A 13277-nucleotide genomic window follows, 5' to 3' on the forward strand; every position below is an offset into this window, starting at 1 on the left:
GCATTTACAACCAAGTGTGACCAATACAGTTTTGATCATGTTCCATCTTTACAAAGCCAGAGAGACCAAGAACTGAATATCTTTCTCAATGGACATCACTTGAAATAAAAGTCCTACCCAGTCTACCTTGGAATAACCCTAGACAGATTTCTGGCATATCAATCACCTGAGGAAAACTGAGGCTAAGGTGAGGATGCATAACAAACATCTAAGCAAATTGGTCAGCACTTCTTGAAAAGCAATTGATCAAACTCTCCTATCATCTGGTTTAGTCCTCTGTTACTCTGCTCCAGAATACTGTACTCTGGTCTGGCTCCAATCCATCTCACATCAAATTGACTGACACACAACTACATTCAAACACGCACATCATAACTGGGATGATTCGACCCTCACCAGTACAAGGGATCCCTGTGTTAAGCAACACCACTGCTCCAAACATCCATCATGAGGATGCTCATGGGTCCTTTTGACCCCATTTCAAACCACAGTGGTATGGGTCAATGTGCAGTCAGCCTTCACACCTGGGATCAATGAGAGGATCCCACATAACGCTGTGGTCAAAGACAGAAAATGTCACACATCACTCATGAGTGTCCTCTGATCAGATCTGACAGTGATCGGAGGACTCTGCATTTCACGATGTGGCTGCCACAAATTGGCTTCACAAGCTCCACATCCAATAAGAAGATTAAGAATGTAGCACTTATTGTATACTCTTTATACTGAAACTATGATAAAGCTTTGCTTATTAGTTAAGGTATTTTTAAAACAATTTGTTTTAAGTCACCCATACCCAATAACCTGGAAATTATAAATCGCTTCCTTCCTTCTAAACAGTGACAAGAAAGAGATGAGGATTCATAGCTTTTAGAATCTTCCTCAGCATTCCCAGTCAGCAAAGCAGACTATGCTCAAATAATGATCTGCAAGATGACTCATTCCACATGCAACATTAAACATAAAATAGAAAATAAATTCATGAACAGTTACACAGAACTAACTTCTAACAGATTAATTTACAGAACAGAATTTAAAAACTGGCATAGACGTTCCAGATTCCTGGAGATATCCTTTTTGCCATCTCAGATTTTATCTATCTGGAATTTATAGGCTCTGACAAACCTTCTCTCCTTTGTTATAACAGAACAGCGAGACAACAAAGAGAACAGCCACTTGCTCTACAGTAAATGTGGTTCTTCGAGATGTTATTGTCAGTATGGATCCCACTAAAGATGCACATGCACTCTGAGCACAAGATTGGTATCTTTTGAAAAGCAGTGTCTGTCACTGCCACACACGCATCCTGTGCCTCTTTATGCTCCCTTGAGAAGTCATAATGGGTGGAGTGTTCACAACCCTCTCTTAATTCCCTTGCAATTCAAAGCCCTTGTTGCTGAAGACTCCAAAAAGGGGGATGGAAGATGGGATCCACACTGAGAACATCATCTCAAAGAACCATAGTTACTGTAAGGTAAAGAAACTGTTCTTTCTTCTTTGAGTGTGTGTCAGTGTGGACCCCACTGTAGGTGACAAGCAAGCAGTACCTCTGTGGACTGTAGAAATGAGGAGCTGAAAGCACATTAATCAAATAAAGATTGAAGCACTGCTCTCCCAAACTTGTTATCAGACCTGGTAGTAACAGTGGAAGCTCTAGAGAATATAAAAGTGTCACCTGCTGATGGTGTTTTTTTCCATTGTGGTATTTAGACCACTATTACCAATTCAGTTCAGAGTAAGTGGATGGTGAAAATTCAGTGCATATTGTATATACCTAGAATAAAGAGTCATGTCTATGCTAGTAATTCTGGAGAACTCGCCCACCATTACTGTACCACAGTTGCAGGTTAGCTGATAGGAACAACTTTTGAAGTCAAATACAAACAGGGCTTCTGAGTTTTAACCGTCTGTTGTTGATTTGCCTATGCCCTGTTTATACTACTGTTACTGTTGGTGGATCTACAACAGTGGTAATGCAACAATGGAAGATTTCCCCAAAGCAGCTATTGTACACAAGGTCTTAGAGAGGTGCTTTAAATAATTCAGATATTGTTTATAACACAGATACATTAACTGTAGTGTAGTTACATTATAACTACAGAGTAGCAGCAGTATAGTTCTAGTTTTTGTTATATGCAATTACCATTAAATCAGAGAACCAGGAGATGTACTTAAGTATGAGACTAAAATCCTTTCAGTCTCATACTTAACACGTTTTTATTCAGAATCCTGGTACATTAACGATATGATAACTATATTGTAACTACTATGAAGTTATAACTGCCTCCCTAATGAAAATAAATACATTTAATCTTAAGGCTCCTTACCACAATTGATTATTGACCATCCTATAAACTTTGGCTTAAATGGAAAATTACTACTACTTCATAGTTGACAGGAATATTTCTCAGAACCACTTTCAAGTAGTAAAATTAAGGTATGACTTTCTACATGAGTTCTCTCAATTCATTCACTTTTCTGGCAGTGGAGACAGTGGTTTTAAAATCACTATGTTTGGGGTTGTGGGAAGGTGCAATGCCCTAGTGTGAGCTCAAATACATGGTGCCCGAGGTTTTAATAAAACAGTAATAAAAGCAGAGGGCAGCTAAAGAAAACCTTACCACCTAGCAGCTGCACTGCATCAGCACAAAGGTATACTTTAAACACGATACATCTCTCCACAGCCTTTCATAAACATTTTCAAATACACAAAAGACTTAGAAGCTAAAACCACAAATCATTTTAATCACAGTTTTTCAGCATCTCCCTTGAATCAACACTGCATAGCTGGTATAAAACAAGTGTAAAACAAAATGAATTTTAAAAAAGAAAGAAATTATTAATGACAGTAAATGTAACAGGGGAAGATTAACACCACAAAAATTCGGCTCAAGAAAGACCTAGGGACAGACACACCATATCAAAGCAATATTGATAATATGTTATTGTACTAGGACAGGTTTTCTAAAAACAAAGATGATCTCTTTATAACATTTCTATCACTTAGAGAAACTATTTTGAAAAAAACATTATTACTATCTATCTTGTGATTCAGATTCTACTGGCAGTTTCTTCATGGTGTGAATTCTAAACACATGAAAATCTACCTGACAGCAATCTGTAATCTTCTTACAATATTTGTGTGCATGAGTGTGTGTACGTATAATGAGTTAGTGCTAATGAGTTAGTATGGTTCCGTTTTCACTAATCACAAATAGAAAATCATTGTATCAAAGTTGTGCTTTGTGACTATGCAAAACTCATGGACAAAACTATTTTTTCTAATAATTTTACTATTGTGTTACAGTGTTTTTATACTTTATTTCATTTTCACTTCATTATTCCAGAAGTATGATTCTTACTGTTTATTATTTATTAACATATTAAATTAGAAAATAACTAATTCTAAGAAAAGCTGTTAAAATGTCTGATTGTTTCCTTATCTTCCCTTCTCTGTTTATGGTATCCACCTGTTGTCTCATGCCTCATACTTAGATTGTTAGTTCTTTAAAGGCAGAGACCATCTTTGTTACCTTTTTATTTATTTATATTTAAACAGTGCCCACAGAATGTGACCCTGGGTCTATAACTGGGGTTCCTAGGCACTAATTGAATATAAAGAAATAACACACCTCTATCTCGATATAACGCTGTCCTCGGGAGCCAAAAAAATCTTACTGCGTTATAGTTGAAACCATGTTATATCAAACTTGCTTTGATCCGCCAGAGTACTCAGCCCTGCCCCCTCCCCCCCCCCCCCCCGGAGCCGCTGCTTTACCGCGTTATATCCGAATTTGTGTTATATCGGGTAGGGTTATAGCGGGATAGTGATGTAATAATCCTGCAAATACTTATGTATGCACATAACTGTATTTTCATGAGTAGTCCCATTGCAGTCACTGAAACTTTCATGTAAATAAATTAATGTACATGCGTAAGTGTTTGCAGGATCTTGTTCTTAGGTAGGTAAAGTCTGTTATAAAAATTTTCATTTGCTTTCTATTTGTATGCCCTTTATGTTTTACAAAAAATAAATCTTTTAACAGTAAAATAAACTATTTGCAATTTATTTAATTATACATTACAGAATTAGCTCTGTTTGCTCATTTTATAGTTTTTATCTCAAAACTATCCACAAACCACATATCAGTGAGTCAAATACACAACTAAAAGGAACAGTGTAATAATAATAAACATCTCTTATTCATGTTTGTTTCTACATTGATGATATGTGGCTTGAGGAACCACAGAAGAAAGTTTGCAGACATGGTGTTCCTTTTCTTTTTCCCATAATTTATTTCTTTCTGTCTGACTGGCCCCTTATCCAAAGCTCAGTGTGAATTACAAGTGGTTAACATGACTTTCATACAAAAGAGAGGTGTATAAGAAATTTTCCTATCGAGTTTGGTAACATCTGCAGCACTTTAAAACTATTTCTGACCAGTGCTTTGCTTTACAAGGTATTATCAGGGATCTAGACAAACCACCATTACATTCCTACTGACCACAGAGTTAAGAGCCTGCCTCAATGGGGCCAGGCTTTCATGGTGAGCAAAAGAGAAGTTCTCCACTATTCTATTTTTCTAGGGAATAAAGTACATTATACTACTAAGCAGTCAGATACATTATTTTATAGCTGGTAAAGCCCCTGGGTAATGAAGAATGAGCACGATTGCCACAGGCAGCTCTACGGGAAAAACAGAACTGTGCAAAACAATGACAGCTGTTCCAGTGCTGTTTCGGTACGAACGCAGCAGAGAAGAGCAGTGTATCAATTGAGCTATTTCTGCTCATCAGCTGCAGCCTCTAGCATGTGAATGGAAACTGTTCACACACACAGTTATATGTGAATATACTGAGAGAGAAAAACAGTGTGTGTATGTTTCTCTCTATATGTATGTATATCTACCTATCTCAGAGAGAGAGAGAGAGAGAGAGAGAGAGAGAGAGAGAGAGAGAGAGAGAGAGATTATTTAAATAAATAAATAAATAAATTAAATTAAATAAATATAAATACATAGTAAATAAATAATAAAGTAGAGGAAAGAAGAAAATTAGAGACTAGAGGTAACATTTTCAAACATGTCTAAAACACTTAGGCCCCTAAATCTCACTGAAAGTCAGTAGGACTTTGGATACAAAGAGCTACATTTTCAAAGGCGTTTAGGCACCTAACTCCCATTGATTTAAATGAGTGTTAAATGCCTAACTACCTTAAAAAATCTGGCCCCTAATGCCTCAGTCTCTTTTGAAAATGGGACTTAAGCGCTTATGTACTTGGAACCAGATTTTTAAAGGTATTTAGGCACCCAGAAGGATTTTCAAAAAAGCACACAGGTGCCTAACTCCAATTCAAATAAAAGTGAGTTAGGCATCTAGGTGTGTTTGGAAATCTTTCTAGGTGTCTATCTGCATCTTAAGGTGCCTGATACCTTTTAACAATCTGCGCCTTGGGCATTTTTCAGTTTTTTTTTTTTAGAATTCCAATCAAGATGAAAGCAGTATTTAAAAAAAAACAACTTTTTTTAGATATGGGAAAAATGAACAAGGCTTCTTTTAAATAGCTTCGTAGGCAGCATAGGAACCCAGCTTGCTTATTGTTGACAGAATGGTGTTCACCTAATAGTTATTTTTGCAACACCTTCATACTGTCTAGCAAGGCTGACTGACTGAGTTTCTGATTTTCTAGCTTTTGAGTGTGTGTAATTGGACATGCATCCTTATTCTTGCTTAGTAAACTTTGTTTACTTTTTAATTTACTTTTTTCCTGGAAATTAATTTCTTTAATCTGTTTAGTGTGCCATCATGCAGTATGCAAGAATTCTACTTGATTCACTTCAACACTGAGCCATTTATATAAAAAGAGGATAATAATATTAAATAGCTTAACATTGTAAATATCATAGCAATAAAGTGTTTTTTAACCAATCACTTCTTTCTAAAAATGATCAGGGAGTTTTGATTTATGAAGTGTGAAGGGACTTAAAATTACCACAGCTTTACGAATTTGTGAAAGTACTTGATTTCAGATGTGATTCCAGAATTCACCAAAAATTATAAAAAGTTTAAATCTTTCAAAAATAAATTCATGTCTGGAAGATTTTCACTTCTAATCATACATTTTTACCATTTTAAAAGTAATACTTAGTCTTTTACATAATATTTGATATCTTCAAGACATGAACTAATTTAATCCTTATAACACTTCTGTGAGGCGGGTGGGGGACAGAGAAGAGAAGTATTACTGTTCCTGTTTTAGAAATGGGAAAACAAACAGCAGTTAAGTGATTGCCCAAGGTCATATAGCAAGTTAGTAATAGAGTCAGAGTTCCAAGATAAAGCATCTGGTACTTAGCCCACTATATCACACTGGGCTGCTATAATACTGGAAGTCAAAAGACTATCCTTTTTTATTATTCACCAACCTCCAAAAATCTGTTCTACAATGATTGTTTATTACATTAGTAGATAAAACCAGCATTGTCAATATCAAATGTTCAAAACGTGTGAGTCAAACCTCAAAAATCAAAAGTTTGTCTTAAAACTCAGTATATATAACAGCCACCACCACTGTCCCCCTCCTCACATGTATTACCTTCCTGATATTTTCACATTTCGGGGAAGCTGCCCACCTCCATTTTATATATGATCATCTCAGGTTCAAAGTTCAACATTCAATACACACACTAAAATGCAGGCCTTCCTGTTTGCTCCTCAGAGGGAATTCAATATACCCACACTTATCTCCTCTATCTTCCCCACTCTACAGAGTCTAGGCAGTTACCCCTCACACTTTCTCCCTTCATGTTACCCCCCCTACATTCACTCCCCTGCTGTTTTCCCTCCTTTCTCTTCATCATCTGCTCCCAATCACACTCTTCCTCTCTATCACACCACATTCCTCAGACTAGGGTTGCCATATTTTGAGTGTCCAAAAAGAGGACACTCCACGGGGCCCCGGCCCCCAACTCCGCCCCCTCCCCTTCTTCCCACGGACATTTGATTCGCGGGAAGCCTGAAGCAGGTAAGGGCGGGGGTGGGGGGAGGAGGCGCGGCCCAGTCTGGCCCCCCCGGCGTCTCAAGCCTGGGTTGGCTCGAGGCCTGGGGTGCCGGCCCCGGGCCAGCCCCCAGCCCGGCACCGCCGGCCCCCAGCCCCCGGCCCGGCACCGCCGACCCGGCCCCCGGCTCAGCACCACTGGCCCCGCATGTCCCGATTTTCCCGGACATGTCCGGCTTCTTGGGATTTCCCCCCGGACGGGGATTTGAAGCCCAAAAAGCCGGACATGTCCGGAAAAAGCCGGACATGTCCGGGAAAATCCGGACGTATGGTAACCCTACCTCAGACTCACTTTCTCCTGCAAGGGTTAAAGAGACATGTCAGCCATCTTGCTGGCAGTCTCTTTAATCCTTAATAATAGCCATTTTAGACATGGGCAAAACTTTGAAGGAGAAATACAAAACTCATGAAAACCCTTAAAAAGAACCACACGTTTGGCAATATTGTAAGAGCACATTATTTCCATGTGCCTATGCACAAAACAAGGTCTGCAGTTATACCAGATACCAGCATACTTTCACTGGATTGTACGACACAAAATTAAAAGCTTTCAAGTACCAAGGAAGTATGCCCTACATTGTTTTGAAATGTGTTCTCGATCCTATTTGTTGTAACAAGAATGTTAGCATTATATTGTGCATTATTCAACAATATTACTAAACAGTGAGTTTTACTGACAAGGAGGTACAAATTCACTAGCCTCTATTGGTTTGCCTGTACTAGGGCTTCAACCAGCGCAGCTGAACCAGTGATGGGATTGGTAGAAATTTTTTGCTAAATTTATCCAATGTAGACAAAGCCAATGAAAACTGAATGCACATCAAAGGGCAGTATTTGGTTCTGAACATCTAAATACACCTACCATAAGATCACACCTTCATTGTGTCTGTTAAAAAATACTTAGAAGACTGTTAGATACAAAAGTTCATTATTATTTTTGGTACTCTCCACCGATAAACTGATGCAAATTAATTTAGTTATATAGATGTATTATATATTGCTCTTAAATTACAGAGTTTATTTTAGGATTACTAATACTACTAATGCATAGTAATTATATAGCACTTTTCATCTTCAAAGCATTTTACACATATTAAATAAATCCTCAAGACTTCTCCTGTTATGTAGGCAAGTATGACTAAACATGTTGAACTGAATAGTATATGAATTCCATGGTAAACTACACCTCCAGTAACATAAAATCCCCTACCACACTGCTGCTTACTACTGGAGCCACGTAAATGTGCTCCTGTCTGCTGTATCTTGCCTTTAAATGTGAAGGGTAGAGAGGAAATCCCCAGTAAAACCCACATCTTTAAAAAATAAAAACAAACCATGCAAATATCGGCATGCGCATGTGTTATTTCATTTTGTTGCAGTCTTTCCTATATATAGAGAGAGGGCCAAATTCTGCTCTCAAGTACAATGATGTAAATCAGAAATTATTACCTGGAAATCAATGGAGTTACACTGATGCGCATCTGGAGTATCCAAGAACAGAATTCAGCTCCAACAGTTCATTTTATCATGACATATTTTAGTATTATAGGAGTTGTTCTCTTCTCTCTTGGACTATTAGTTTCTTTATCACAGCAAAATTGTAGAGAGTAATTTTTGACTACTTTATTAGCATCAATTGTTGATACACCAGTAGAACCTAGAGGATTCAATTAACACCAGGGCCTCATTGTGCTAAGAACTGTGCAAACGGATAGTAACTGCCAGCTCTTGCCCCGAAAACCTTACAATATAAATGGACAAGACAAACAAAGGGTGGGAGAAAATTAGGGTTTATTGACATGGTCAGTTAGTGAGTGGCAAGCTGAGGTATAAATCTACAGTGCACTAACCTGCTATGCACTAACTGGCCATGTGCACTTTGCTACCATGCACTAAAAGTTACGTACTGCGCTTTGGTCTACATCAAAGTGCACGATGGAATTTTAAGTATGTGGTGTCAAGACCCACACGATCAGCAACTGCACAGCAAGCTAGTGTGCTGTAAATTTACACACCAGCTTGCTGCACACTAAATGGCCCTCAGTACTATTAACCTCATTTTGCCCAAGGTCACACAGGGAGTCTGTCGAAGAGATGGGACTTCCAGTGCTTAAAAAAAAAAAAAAAAATCAACGATTCGCCCACAGTAGAAAAGATCAGGTGCTAGTTTAGTGAGTGCTTAGCTTACACACAAACAATGAGCAAAGCCACAGAAGAGAACACCCACTATTTTATAGAACAATAAATCTTTGCAAACTCTTTTCAACTGTATTGCCTTATAGTAAGAAAGAAAATATTTAGAGGACACTAACTCAGGAATCTTTTATATAGCATATCTGTAAAAATTTCTGAACTGTAACCTACTCAAATGAGTTAAACAATGCAATTCAGCCACTGTGTAGGTATAAACTATTTTCCACTACAGGGACTGAACTCCAAATGTGTGTGACAATTATCAGGAGCTGTCAGTCTGAGTATATTTCAGCCAGCCAGTTGGGCCTGCAGCCATCACCCTTAACATTATGTGTCATCTCCCATCAACTCTGCAGGTCATACAAGTCAACAACGCATTCTCATTAATACATTTGACAATACAGTTATGCTGCTATTCTGTGTGAGGGGAGAGGAGCTAGACAGGGAGCCAAATCCAAGCACAGATATCAGAGGCACAGAGTTTCATTTTCAGAGTTTTCATGAGAGGACATCTTCCTCATATCTATATCTACCTACCCCTTACGTGGTGATATCAGCTACATAATAAATTACTTTGTTTTGGCAGCCATCAAATAAACTGTATCTCTTTATCTTTGGCCTCCACATCTTCATTCCGCCTGCCAACAATTCATTTTTACTGGCTGTACATCTAACGATCCAAAATTCAGAGCAGAGCAGATTTGAAATAGCTGTCACTTTTAAATCAAAAGAACCTACCACAAATAAATCTTCATTTCTCTCCTACCAAGTATGAATCAGTTAAAAAAGAGGTATAAATATATACTTACGGTATTCAACCTTTTTCACCACAGATTGTTTTAGGTTGTTTCATGTTCCACATATTGTGTAATAACATGAGGGCTCTATTTCCCAAAACTTAAATTGGCTCTTTATTAAGAGAACTATTTACAGAGGTGCTGCAACTGCAGCTAGCATTTCTGCTGTGTGCACAGACTGGCTTACTGGTCCGATCTCCAAAGTCTTCCCCTCCCCCCCCCCCCCCCTGCAACCTGTGCTCCTCCATTTGAGTTACATGCAGGTTGCTACATCTTTCAGCAACTTTTGTTGTTACTGTCCTTTGTGCAAGGATTTTCTGATTTACCAGGGCCAGAAATTACTAGCACACAGCCTATCCTAGGATCACGGCCTTTACCACCAGCCTGTTAGGCCTCATAGTTTCTTCCAGTATACTGGTATCTTTGAACATGTCACTTTTTGCTTCTATTATTACTACTGGTGGGGGATTTGCTTCTACCCTGCTGCAGCCTTCATTCTGTTGGGTGGAGTCCTGTTGGTCCTCTGTGATGTTCATATGCCTTGTTTCTTCTGACTCTTCTATGTCAGACCAGCTGATGGCTGAAACTCTGTGCAAGTCTTTCTTGTCCTGGCCTTGGCCCCATCTATACAGGTGTGCCACCTGTCTGACGCTACTCCACAACTGTCTGCACTTGCATCTCCACCAATGTACTGAGACTGTAACTACTTTATATGACCTGTGTTCCACTGCAGCTTAGACTGTTTGCCTGTTTTTTGGAGGGTGGGATTTTTTTGTTTTTGTTTTGGCCTTTTACCATTACATTGTGGGCCTATGATAGGTGGACCCTGACCTGCTCACATGTGCACAGCACCCAGAGGTCCTGAATCGTTTGTGGTAATGTGAGGCTCACCTACCTTGGCAATTCTTGACTGCTTCCTGGGTTCCTTTAGAGGCAGCCTTCGTACTTGTTCTGCATGAGCAGCTGTCATTGTTTTCATTCTTTCCCTGGACAATTCAGCTGTCCTTGCTATTTGGATATATTTCTCTAGGGTTAGATCTGTTTTTCTTAACAAACTCTCCTGTAAACTGGGATCAGGTGTCCCATAAACAATTCTGTTTCTAATTAGGGAATCTGTTATGTCTCCTAAGTTACACATGGATGCCAAAAAGTTCTTTGATCCATAATGTATCTATCCCCTTCTTTTCTACTTTTTAGTTCCAGATTTAAAAAAAGAAAAGCACTCTCTACAGTCTCATTCTGTGAAGGATCACAGTACTCATCAACCACTTACCAACTGTTCCAGAGTCGGGCATTAGTCCTGGCAACAGAGTCTTATTCATTCCTCATTCTTCTCCCGCAATGAAGTAGCAAAAAAGCTTTACCTTCAATCTCTCATCTTTATCCCCTGTGATCAACTCTGTACACAGACTTAATTCTTGATTCCATGCTTTTGCAAGGATTTTTGGTTTCAAGATCCCAAGTGAATTCTTTATAACACTGGATGTGTGCAAATCACATACCAAACTCATATGGGCATGGTAAGGGTTAATTAAATAATAGCTATAAAGTGCTTTGGACATGAAATACACTATATAACTGCTACATATTACTGTAATTGGAGAGATGGAGTCTCAACTATCCAACGACGTAAAGCTTTTGGTTTCTAGCCCTAGCCAGCATGAGCTATCAGAAATCCAACTGTGACATTATAGTTTATAGCAAAAACTGTTTTGCCTTTTTAAAAGCAAACACACATACACACACACAGTGTCAGTACTAATTGTTATGTTACCATGAGGCCTCTACACTATATTGCCTTAGGCAAAGTGGTTTTAGAAGCAAAGTGGATAAAAAAAGAATAACTTCAGTAAAAATAATAATGTAAATGGCAGTTGAGGGTGTACTAAGGCTGCTTACTTAGGTGACGGATGGATTTAGGCATTTAACTTTAGGTACCTAACATTTGAAAAAACTGCCCTGCCATGCTTAAGGTACATTTAACAGTTTTATTTTTTTCCCCCAAAGGTATTTATTCTGACATATATCAACAGATGGAAAAACATATTCACTATTTGTGCCACTTAAAAATCTATCAGCCCTTTATGGGTTTTTCCAACCCTACAAGGTGAACTCACTTTTTTTAATTCTACTGAGCTCCTGTAAAAAAGTTACTCCACCAAACCCCTGAAGTCATATGTACTATTCACCTATGTATTGGTTTTCTACAAAAAATTATTGTGTGCATATTTAATTTGTCAGAATTTGATTACCACTAAACAAAACTAATATAAACTGGAGAATAACTAAGTTATACAGTGAAAATACTACTCTGCTTCTGCAGATTTCAGCAGTACACATACAAGTAAGTTTAGCTAGAGCATTTTCAACAGCAACCTCAAAAATACAATGTGAAGATTCTTTGGACTTATTATATAATATAGTACTTGGGATAAAGTACAGAAAAGGGGTTACTTACCTGTAACCAGAGGTTCATCAAGAGGTGTGACCCCTATCTGAATTCCACTCAGAGTTGTGCACATGTGCCTGGAGCCAGAGCTTTTAAAAGTAGTAGTGTCCACTGATCTGCACATGCGCCCTTGATCCACATGGTTTCGACCGAAGCGATAAAGAGTGGGGCAGACTGATCACATCCCCAGTTCCCTCTCCACCACAAATCAATCAGATCCGCAGCAGAGGGGGAAGGGGAATGGGACTGGAATACAGATAGGGACCACACATGTCAAAGAACTTCCAGTTACAGGTAAGTAGCCTCTTCTTCTTCGAGTGATGGTCCCTTTTTGTATTCCACTGAGCATGATTGACAAGCTATACCTAGTCAGGAGGAAGGTGTGAGGAAGATGATGGAACTGTGGAACAGAGGACAGCTGCACGGAATGAGGCATCCATAACAGAGTCTTGCACCAGGGCATAATGGGAAGAGAAGGTGTGTACCGAACTCCACTTGGCCGCCCTCCATGTGTCCATGAGCAGTACATCATGAAGCATGGGCAGACTTAATGCTTGCACAATTGTCAAATGGGCTCATATCCCAAGGGGAGGAGACAGTCCCAATAATTGATAATGGAGTGTAATGCACCCCAAAACCCACTTAAAAATCGTCTGAGTGGTGATGGTCTACAATTTAATCCTTTCTCCTATAGCGATAAATAGCCTAGGAGACTACCTGAATGGCTTTGTCTTCTGCAGGTAAAAGGCCAGGGGCCTACAGACATTGAGGGAATGAAGGT

General features: G+C 38.8%; 1 protein-coding gene across 2 annotated transcripts in view; it reads right to left on the bottom strand.

Moving 5' to 3' along the window:
* MED13L (mediator complex subunit 13L) overlaps positions 1 to 13277 on the bottom strand; it is a 396084-nt gene that overhangs the window by 133146 nt on the left and 249661 nt on the right. The window lies entirely within an intron of this gene.

Source organism: Chrysemys picta, chromosome 15, assembly GCF_011386835.1.
Source record: "Chrysemys picta bellii isolate R12L10 chromosome 15, ASM1138683v2, whole genome shotgun sequence".
NCBI lineage: Eukaryota > Metazoa > Chordata > Testudines > Emydidae > Chrysemys > Chrysemys picta.